The following is a 12,169-nucleotide window of genomic DNA, read 5'->3' as shown; positions in this document are numbered from 1 at the left end:
TCACAACCCGTAGTTATATATCAAAGGATGGAGACAATAGGATGGACCATCAGTACACTCATGGAAGTCACTCTAGTCTAATATAATGTATATGAACCTAAAAAAAACAAGTTTGAGATAGTTGGAGAAGATAATGTGGAAATACCAGTGAATGATGGGACACAAAGTTAAACAGGTCAGGTAGATGTACCTACACCTTAGCACATGATCAAGGTACAACTAAAGTGAAAGAGGAAGAAAAGGAAAAGTCTAAAGAGACAAGTTTGACACCCAAGTTGAAGGAGCTAGTAGCAATTCAAGCACTAGTGACATTACCAAAATCTAGAACTCCTTCTAGTCAAACTCTTCAAAGGCCAAGCATAGATGTGACACCATTACAATTCTTAGTGCCAACTCCTAACTCATCTAAGGCAGGAGAGGTAATTCATTATGGAGATGTTAGCCTAGATGAAAAAAATGTATTGCCCAAGTTTGATTATGCAATGTTAAAAATTGAGCATATGGGTATACTACAAGAGGCCCTAGTAAGAAAGAAACATCAAGAACTACATAGAAGGGAGCATAGGTAGAAGAAAGCTTTGATTGAGATCAAAGAAATTTTCTTAGATGCATTCACTATACTTACTTTATATGAAACAAAGCCAATCATTGAACAATTGACCAACATAGTGGAAAGAGTAAGTGATACAGACCTAGATACTAATGTCAAATTATTAGAATGGTTTATGAAGAAGTTTCAAAATAAAGTGAATGAGAAGATATCTAGTGATATTACACTAACATAGGTTGCATTTGTTGGATATAATTGATTAATTGTGTATTATCTTTAATGTTACACAAATTTCATATCATTATTAGTTATTGCATGCCAAGCTCACTCGGGTAGTGAAGACCAATTTTATGTGTCTACCGAGCATTCCTATGTTTACCTAGTTTAGAAGGCAGTGTTTACCAAGTTCACTCAGGCATCATAGAAAAGTCTGTAGAAGATGAGTGTTAACTGAGATCACCTAGATAATGAAGGAAAATTTGGATGGAACCAGTGTTAATCAAGCTCACTCGATTACCAAAGGAACTTTGTGAATATGTAGTGTTAACTGAGCTCACTTGGTTAACACAGGAAAATCATTTTTGAGTTAGTGTCTACCGAGTAGGGTTAGCTATCAAAGGATTTTCTTATTTTGACATATTGTGTTTAATTGATTTATCTAATGGTTCTAGCCGATTGAGGAGATGAATATTAATTATTTTTAAGTTGTATATGAGATGACTTGACAAAATGAAAGATATAAGTACAAGGTCAAGTTGAGAATTTGAAAGTGTGTAAGAGTGTGAATGCATGGAATATTTTGAAGATCTAATGATGTAGTAAGGAAGTGAATCATAAGGATAAGAAGAATATCCTTGTGGAGCTGAAAAGATATATTCGATCAGGAAGGATCAAGTACAAGCTAGAATTGAGATCTATGATTCGTAATTTAGTTGCATTAGAAAATTAGGTCATCTCATTGTTACACTCTAACCATTGTAACAATGATCTAAATTTCTTAATAGAGTTGGCTTAATAGCTATTTGTAAATCCTTTAACAAGGTGGTAGTTCTATGGAATTGTCTATAGACCTCTAACAAGGCCACTCCTAATAGGGTGACTAAATCTTCTAATAGGATCATACCTAATAGTGTGTTTTGTAACCTTTAATAGGGTTGGCTCCTAATAGGGCTCACTTCAAAAGAGTGAAAATAGTAACTAGTTGTAATTGGTGGGTTTTTCCAAATTCAGTTTCCACATTAAATCCTGGTGTCAAATGTGTTCATGCTATTTTCTTTTATGTGTTTGCAACTAAGTTAAAGTAATGGTAATCACATATAACATCTTAAGATTTGCATGCTAAGTAATTACCAAGCAATTATAGTGTTTACTGAGTTACAACATCTCTTTTTTTTCCGAGCATCAACAATATTTAGTTTTCAAAGTTTATATTGTACTTACATCTAATGGATCTGGGATTTAATTTTGTAGTAACCAATTCACCCCTCCCCTCTTAGTTACTCCTTTTATATTTCCAACATCATTAGCAACTAAGATAGATAGTGTGAAGAAGGTACTAGAGTACATTTTCTCTCTATACACCAAATTGTAATCCTACACTCTTCACACACGAGATAAGGAATCGCATCCTGAGTTTGGAAAGTCAAATGTAGTTATCTAGTGCAAAATTTCCCATGACTCCAACTCAAAGTGAGAAACAATTTAGGATCCTTTTGCAATCCCAAAGTTAGTTAGCAAGATTACAAGCAAATGAAGACAATATAAGGGCTAAATTGATTAGCATCCAGTCTATATTATCTCCTCACATGGAGATTTTACACAAGGAGCTAGGCTATGTAGAAACATTTATGAAGAAATACCCCAATATTTCTACATTAGATGGATTAGTACAACTTGTTGCCAAGTTTGCCATTCAAGTTAAGTCTTTGGATGTAGATTGTGATAATTGGAATGCAACTCTTCGAATTATACTTGAGGTGCATAAATCATTTTTGGGCAAATACACTATTAGTGTATAACCCATTCACATTAGCATCAAAAAGAGGGAGTAAGAGCTAAGGGGGAGCAAGAATGGGGGAATAAGAGTAAGTGGGAGAGAAAGAAACCATAAAATAGAGAAAGAGTATCAATTGAGGCAAATCTACTTAACAGACGACAAATTTTGATATAGGACAAGGATTTTGATATAGATTATAGCATAATAGAATAGATCAAACAACTCAAGGGGAGTTATGATATTTTGAGGTCTAAATCATGTTGCAAATTTTTGATATTTTAGAATTTTGTATAGAAGCTGAATAATAATTTATGTTATGCTCGTAAGAATAAGAGTATTAACGTATGACCAAGAGATTTTGACCCTCATGTCAAAGAGGGAGATTGTTAATCTTAGATTAGTTTTGACAAGTGAGTGTCTATACACTTAAGTCATCTACTTAGTTTATGTCAAACAAGTAATTTATGCCAAGCACAACATGTAAGTTAGAGCATGCCGAGTAAACAGTGAGTGTCAAGTCACTCATATGCTGAGTCACTCAAGTGCCAAGTAGATAGTATGTGCTAAGTGATTAAGGAGTTGAACAAGTAGTGCATGTTGAGTCATTCTGATACTGAGTGACAACATTGAAGTCACAATATGTGCCGAGCACCAAGGACTTTAGATGCTGAGTAACACAGTTTTTTCATAGTTGTTTGTATTTCCACAAACTACTATATAAACCATTTTTGGGCTGACTTAAGGATTGAATTATGATATTTTGTTGATAAAGATGAATCTTAAGTGGGAATCCATATGTATTACATGCATACAATAAAATTAAGGGAAGGTTTAAGTGGCAATATGGATGAATCAGAGCTGTTGATTCATACCTAACTCTAAGTCACCTAGGTCTTATTAAGGAGGACAAACCCTAAACTTCTTTTTTATAGAGAGGAAATGAATAAATGATTAAGGATAATTTTGCATGTGAAAACAAGGAAATTCATGGTGACCAAGGCATTATTATCTGAATTGAATTGCAAAATTAGTTAAAGGAGAATAGAGGAAGAAAACAGTGATCAACAAAGAGGCATTTGAGCAAGAAGGATCAAATACACAACTGAATGGAGGTCATCTATCATCAAGCATTAGAGTTCTACTCATAGGATCATTGTTGAGACATTCTAATAGGTGAGTCAGTTAAATCTCTTAATAGAGTAGTCCTAATAGGCTGTATTAAAATCCTTTATCAGGGTGCTTACTTAATTGTGAGTTAAAGTCCTTTAATTAGGTACACCTCTAATAGGGTGTTGAAATCCTCTAACAAGGTGAGACCTAATAGTCTTTGTAAGCCTTTAATAGGGTATACCTCTCATAGGGTAGATCACATTTCATGATTAAACATTGTAACCTTCATTGGATACACTTTATTATTGCAGTAGTGAAGATTTGTGGGTGTCATCCCCACCCTAGTTTTATCTTCTCATTGGAAGGTTTCTGAGTAATCATATCTTGTGTCATATATGTGTGAATTCTTACTTGTTTACATACTTTAGATGTATATGCTTTACAAGGTATTTTAGTTTACTAATTGAATATATGAGATGGATGTATGGTGAATATTTTATGGGTTAATGTTTAAAGGATTGATTTACCCCCCTCCCCCCCCTTAGAGTTTACCTTTCCTATTGTAATTCCAACATCAGACCAATTTTTTGATGAACATTCCCAAGTATCTAGAGTTTTTGGTTTTTACATGAGCTTGTATTTGATCTACATCTTGGTATGCAATAAAGAATGGGTTGGACTACCTCATGATTTCTGGCTAAATGACATGCCCATATATGAGTATTTCCATTCCTTATAGAAAGAAAAGAATCAGTGTAATTTCAAAGGGTGCAAGATACTTTCCTTGCTAAATTAGTGTTTGAAATTCAAGGAAAGGAGTATAAGAGATTGACTAAAGAAGCATCACAATTCATATCCATCTGTGGTAGTTTTTTTTACCTAGTTCTCTATATTTACATACATCCAAGATGGTGGATCTGAGGGAAGGCCCCTTAAGTTGAATAGAGATTGCTTAGATTGTTATATTCTAATTGAAGTCTATAGAGAAGTAGCAAAATTTGACAAAATTTGTAAGGTTAGGAAGGGTTCTTGTTCTACTTTCCCCATAGAACTTGGTCATTGTTAGTGCTAAACTATCCAAGATGCTTTTGACCTAGAACATGAATTAAAAACCATGAATCTAGAAATCTATAATGCCCATTATGGATTTGAGAGAAATTTTTTTTTCCAACACCTATTTGAGTTGCATCCTTCATTCTCATATGTTTAAAATTTAGAATAATTATGGGCTGATTGTGAAGATGACTTTGAGGTAAGGAAGAGATGGTGGTCTAGGCTCCTTTGAAACATATAAAGGCGTATAAACTCCATATGAATATAAAAGGTGTGAAAAAGATAAAGATAAAGAAGTGGTCAACCTTTTCTATATAGCTGAAGTCAAAGCTTTTCCATTGCTAGAGATAGATTGGGATTCACATGAGGAAGATAACTTGCCGGCCAGGACATACCCAGTCATTGAAAGATCTAAAAATTGGCCAAAAGAGAAAAGGAAGTCTATGATGGGAGATTGAGGACAAAATCCATAAGAGGCTTTCATCAAGTCTAATTCATCCTTGCCTATTCATGGTACTGAAGAAGCTGTCACCTTTTCCCCTATAGGTATTTTGAACTTTGAAGCTAAAGTTGAACCCAAATTTCAAATTTTAGTTCAACCTTCAAGTTCAGCAAGGTGGACATGCTCTCGCACCGAAAAAGAAAAAGCCCAAAGAGCTATTATGGAAGATACTAATATGAACCCAATTGAAGTTGATGTTATGGTTAAATCTTCAAGAGAAGGAATATAACAAGTCATGGATCAAGGTGGTTAGTAGACAATAAGTAAAGTCAATGCTCCATGTTCAATGATTACTAGCATTGCCTCCCATATTTTACAAACTCCTTCATCCAAAGGTATTGTTTCTACACAAAATTGGTTTTTCTTATCAGTAAAAAAGAAAAAAAGTATATTTCTAGTAAGCATCTTAGTGGAGAGTATTGTTGGGAAATGCTTGGGAAAAATTGCCTAAAACCAAAAAGCCAAAGATGGAAACCATGATAGGGGTTGATGAGTAGACATGGGATTAGGTTTTTTATGTGTAAAAGCCATTTGAAGATAAAAATTAGAATACTATTACACCCCAAGACTACACTATAGAGAAAAAGGTCCTTGGACTAGCCTCAAGATCAATAGATATGAAAATTCTAGATGCAAGACATGCCAAGGTCACCAATAACATCTAGAAAGAATGGAAAGAGGAAAAAGAATTGAAACAATCTATCTATATGCACATTTATACCATACAAAATGCTCAAGCCAAATGTCAACCTCAATCCATTTCCATGGTTGATTTGACTTCTCTAGCTAACCAAAAATTCATTGATCAAGTGGAAGAGATAGAGCAATCTCTCAGGAAATTGATGAATGACTCGAATTTATGGTTTCTCACGAGGTTAGCTATATTTCCTACTTAGCTAAAACAAAGATAAAAGCTTAAAAAATGATGATCAATTTGGAATCAAAGCTTGGCGCTTGGACCAAAGAGAAGGAGAAATGGGATGATATTATAGATCATATTACTAAAGTCTAGGAGTATGGGATGGATAAGGTTCTGATAGGGAAACATAACTCTAGCATAGATATAGACTTCTTGTATGTCTCTAGAAGAAACTTGGAATGAAGGAACATGGTTATTGAACAATGCCTAGATGAATGTTCAGAACTTGTTAAAGAGCTTGATTGTTTGTAATAGATTATAGAAAACAACATGGAATGCATTGACATCAAAATCTTGGGCAACAACATCAACCTAATAAGAATTTGAAGGGAATTGAGGTAGCTTGTCAATATAAATTATGAGCTCGAAAAGACACCAAGGATGTTTCTGCTATGAATTTCACCATCACCACCCATATAGATTCAATGATCATAATTAGATATGATCACCTAGAAATCAAAAATAAAAATCTTGAACATGGTCATTGAGTTATCACTATTTGGTAGGTGAGGATAGAACAACTAGGAATCCCATAGCAAAAAGAGATTAATGATTTCAAAGTTGCCTACAAAGAATGGAAAGATGTAGGAGGCAATGTATTTTTCGAACAATGACATTGGAAAAATCTAGTCAATGTTGCAAGTAGTTAGCTTAGAACTAGGGCCTCGACCAATTAATGTTCTAATTACCTAAGTTAGTTGCTTAATGTTCTAAGTTAACTTTATCAACTCCATTTGTAGTTAGTTTAATAATAGTCCTATAAGCCTTGCATGGCTATATATTGTAGGTCTTTTAATATTTTTTGTATCAATACTCAGGTAATTCTTCTATAAGAACCTAATTTGTTAAGGCAGGTTTAGACTAAACCATTTTGGTGATGCCATTTACTTGAATAAAGGAATATAAATAGAAGATCTTTTTGGTTTTTGCAATACATCATTTCTTACTCGAGATCATATGGTTTTGGGTAATCTTGATTTGTTTCTTGGTTGCGATAAATAATTGCCTACTCTATTCTATAAATGGTCCTAAATATATCTTATTCAGTTAGATTGATCTCTTTTCCTTAAGATACACGTTGTTCATTTTATAAGTATTTTGGCTTAGCATTGAAATATCAATAATTATGTAGTACTTTTACATGGAAATGGAAAAGTGTTTTCATTGCCTTAGTTCTTTCTGGTAAAAAGATCACATCTTTTTCAATTCTTTTGAAATAAAAAAGATTACTGTTTATCATTAAAGGAGGAAGCTATGCCTCTAAACAAATAGAGTTCTACCCAGAGAACTCAATTGTGGTGACAATTTTTCTTGTCATTTAATTTTCATCTCCCAATTTTTGAGAAGGAAAAATTGTTCACTAACATGTTTGACATTTTTTATATGGTTAAGGGAGGGAGTTGTAGTCACTTTCTAGTCAAGATCTACATGATGTACCACTCCCTACCATTACCTATTTAGTTTATATATATATGCACATGCACATGTTTGTCTTTTATGCAAGATGTAGTTATTGAACATTGACTTCCCTAAATTTCCAAGATGCATATGCCCTATCACAATACTCAAATGGTGAGAATGAGAAGATAATGATCAGATCCAATCCCAACCATAGCCTATATACTTGTCCTACAAAGAGGACTCGTAACTAACTATCTACCCTTTTTAAAACTTGGGAGTCTTTTATGTGTATGTGGTTTGATTCTTGCTTTGATTGATTTTCCTTATGCATTTCCTAAGGCTTGACTTGGTGATTTGTTTGTTAGACTAGTTATTTATGATTTTTGGATCAATCATTTATATTGAATTATTAAATGTTATCGAATTTAAAAATGAAAAAACCTTAAAATAGGACAATTTTGCATTATTGGAATTATATGGTTTTTCGGTTATATTAAAATACTTAATTTGAAGTCCTAATTTAGAAAACTACATTAAAAGGATTTAAAAATTAAATATTAAATATTAAACTTTAAATATTGTGTAGCATTATTATTTAATTAATGAAGAATTAATAATTAGCGGCATTTAAATAATGTACATAGGTTATCTTTATTTAATTAAATAATAAATAAATATCTTTTATGAAATTACTTTAAATGAAAAGTGGAGGAATAAATAAGTAATATTAAAAGAATATTTTAATTAAAAGGTAAATTAAGTGGGCATAAAAAGAATAATAAAATAAAATAATTGCAATTTTAGAGCTTTTGGAGATAGAAACCCTAAAAGGTAATTAGAGTTCTATATTAGAGCCTTTTTAGGTTATTTTTACACATACAAGTTTTGGAGAGAAAGTCTTAGGTTTGGAAAGGAAGGAAATTTTCGTGGCTTGAAGGATTTTGCTTGTAGATTTGATTTCATAAGTTTGCTAGATTTTACCATTAGTGCGGGGTATGGTTTTGAAATCCTGTGAATGCATTTTCAATTGGAAAAGATTGGTTTGCTTCATGCTTGATTAGGTGTTTAGATTCTATTTGTTATTTTGATTATTTCTCTAGATTTGATTGAATGAAATTAGTTTCTCATTTGTTTTACAAAAGAAAATTTAGATAGAAAACAAATTTGTGAGCTAGGGTTTGGTTAAAATTTGATTGAGTTTAATTTACAAATTGTTTTAGAATTATTTTTGTTTGTTTAAAAAATATAATATAATTTATTGTTACCTATTTTTGCCCCCCCACCAAAAACTTGAATTTGAATACTACAAACCCACCCAACGCCGCTTCCCATCTTTATATTATTTAAATGCCCTAGAAATATGAAAAAATAAAACATTTAAAACTTTATGGTATTTCCTTTATTTCCCTAAGTTCATTTTCGCTGGCTCGCAACTTTACACGCCGTTAGATCTTTCATGATCTACGATGGGCACTTTCTCACATTCTCAAGATGCACTACCTTTAAAAGATGTGAGGAAGCCCCTTTGTGATGGATATTAGGTGGCTCCATGTTCTTTTGTGGGTTGTGGAGGGAAGAAGTCTCAGTCTAGTTGGCATTTTTGTTGGCACCTTCTTTCTCTCATTCTAATTTTTTTTAGACTTCCTGACAATGTGGGCAAGTGCATTTTCACCACGTGTCCTCATGGGCTGAAAGGAATAAAGGTAGAAGTTGTAGTGATGTCACATCTTCTCAGCTATGCCTTCCACCATCCGATCTTCCAAGATCAATGGCTGGTGCATACCCACAATGAGAAGTTGCATGAGTTTTAAAAAATACGGGCATGTTCTTCACTATAGCGTGTCCTTGTGGGGTCAGGTTTGTTCCTTACATCACAATTGGATGCCAAGGTGGGGCCAAGTTGCTGAGTTAGATGTTGAGTGTTCATGGGCCCAAAATTTTTAAAGAGCAAGCACAATATATGGAGGATCTTTCATGATCGTTGATCTCATAGGGATCAATGATCGGTGCTTTCCCACAATATGAAGATGCAAGGAAATTAAACATTGTAGGGAAGCAGTGAAAGGAAATGTGTCCCAGTGGGCTCGACTAAGGCATTGGTAGTCAAGGTTGGTAGTTAGGAGACCACCATAGTTAGGGTTTTAAAAGATGGCACTCTTAAGTTGAAAAGATGTGGTCAACCGCATGGAGACTTTGCGGGGTGGAAAAATGAAATGAAACCATTGGTCCACATGGCTCATCCTGGTGGCAAAATTTAGTTGACTATTGACCTTGCTGATTCATAAGCTAGATACAAAGGGGATCAAGTTTTTTTGCACGATTTGATCCTCATGATCAATTCCAACCACTCTTGAGTGAATGTTGCACTCCACCACCTCTGATCCTACCCATCTACTTGGTCAAAATGGTTTAATGGCACCATTTTCTATCTTCTCAGGGCCTTATTTCAACAAGAGATTAGATTTCATGGTATCTGAGTCTGTGCCAAGGTTGGATTCACCCTAGATCTACATGATTATTCTTTTTAGGACTTAATGATGGTGGTTGTGGAGTAACTTCAGTTAGAGGACATCTCTGAATCCTCTCTTTTCTTGTGTCATTCATTTGGATTTTTTGATTTGCATGTGATTGTTAGATTATAGCAAGTCTGGATGTGTATATCTTTTAGTGTCATGATGATTCAATAGTGCATGTATGGGTAGAGATTGGTTTGAACACTCTATTTTGGTGCATCACCCCCTTAGGTTAGAATAGGTAGACTTGCTTCTATGCATTCCTTCTCCCTTTTCCTCTCCAAGAGTAGTTAGGTGCACCCTGATTGTAAATGAAGCCAACCTTCTCTAGAGACTCAACCTCATAGTTCAAGTCCCATATCTTGGAGGTTTTTTCCATGTTTCACAAGGTTGTCCTTAGGTAAAAACTTTAGACATGAGCGCAAACTTTTGTGACAACAGTTTTTGGCATGCTCGATGGGACAAAGAAGATTCAACTATATAAGTCCACTAGTTAGCTAGTTGATTCTGATACACTAAGAATTTGGGTGTTATTCTTAGTGTCATTAGCCTTTGGAGGCATCCAATCAAACACCATGGGGAATCTAATGAAAATCTACTAGTTTCAAGCAGAAATAGTGCTAGTATGTGTAAAGATCATCTCTGATATTTTATGTTTTCAAGTTTTTTCTATGAGATTAGTTAATTGAATACTTTATCATGGATTCTTTTCATAGAGATCCTTCACACTTTTCCCCATATCATGAAGAGGCTATCCCTCATCCCCCTGACCCCCTACATCAACCTATCTAGTCTCCCTTGGAACCCTATAGTGTTCGCATATCATAGGCAAGATTACTCTATGATCGCTTAGATAGCTTGGGTTTCAAGTTTGCTAAACTTGGAAGATTTTCTAGCCATGTTGAAAATCCATACCCAAATATAGATTATGGGGATTTTTCTCACATTAGAGTCATTATGACTATTTGGAATGAGGAGTTGCAAAATGATAGGGAGACATGGGATGATGACCCTCTTGTTTATAGCATGGTGTTTGAGGTTCATGATATTTTTGAGTTGGCTTATCATGTTCCCCATATAATGTGGCAAAAAGAAGAAGAGAGGGAGAGATAGAGACATTTTGAGGAGAACCTTGAAAGGAAAGTTGCTAAAGGAAGAGAGGAGGAAATAGTCAGCTCATTTTCAAGTCAAGGAGGCAGATGCCCCCACTTTTCCAAAATATGTCATCCCAAGCTTTAAGAAGCCCCCTCCCTCACAAGAACCTACTATTGTAGCCCCTCCACCCCTTGTAAGAGAGAGTTGGATTAGTCATGAACCCCCTAGACCTATCACTATTTCTCTATTTCTAGGTGGGCTGGTTGAATGGACTCCTGATGGTCCAAATATGGAGTTTTGGGAGAGTGAATCCAAACCCACAAAGATTCCACGTGAGAAGTTGTAGTCTACCGAGGAGAACAAAGAGGAGGCTATTGAGCCAAAGGAAGAGGACTTGGTCCTCTTATTTGAAGAGCTTCCCCCTTTTTTTGAGGAAGAAGAAGAAGACAATAAGGTTGTTCCTCCCCTTGAGGAACAAGTCATGGCTTTTGAGCCCTTCCCAGTAAATGAGGATCTGCTACAAGAGAAGGATGAAGATCATTTGCTGCAACATACAACCCTCTATGATGTGAAGGATGGACAAGAAAGCCTCAAGGATAGCTTTGTACTTGAGGAGGAATATGCCAACCTGCATGAGGTTGCTCCCCAACCTATGCATGTCTTTACAACTATAATAGAGGAGATCAATGATGCGGACAATCTTTTGGATGAGTTAGATGCTATCTGCTCTTGCATAGATATTGAATCAGTATCTCCTATATATGAGGAGCATGTTCCACAATAGCAACAAGTGGAAGGTCACACCATACCAGTAGATCCAAAGGAAGTGGTTCATGGGCAACATGAACAAGATGTGGAAAAAAGTTGTTTACAAAAAAAGGAGGAGCCACTTCCAAACCAGTTAAAGACTACCATTTCAGAGCATAGTCAAGTGGTCAAGGATGATTCATTTGGCCCTACACATTCAAAAGGATGCCCCATAAGGTATCTAGCTCTACAAAAAATCAACAAGTTGCCCCAGGTCATGCTC

Source organism: Cupressus sempervirens, chromosome 6 (assembly GCF_028749045.1).
Source record: "Cupressus sempervirens isolate cs-2001-9-10 chromosome 6, ASM2874904v1, whole genome shotgun sequence".
Classification (NCBI taxonomy): Eukaryota; Viridiplantae; Streptophyta; class Pinopsida; order Cupressales; family Cupressaceae; genus Cupressus; species Cupressus sempervirens.
The sequence above is the reverse complement of the archived record's forward strand: the minus strand, read 5'-3'. Positions refer to the sequence as shown.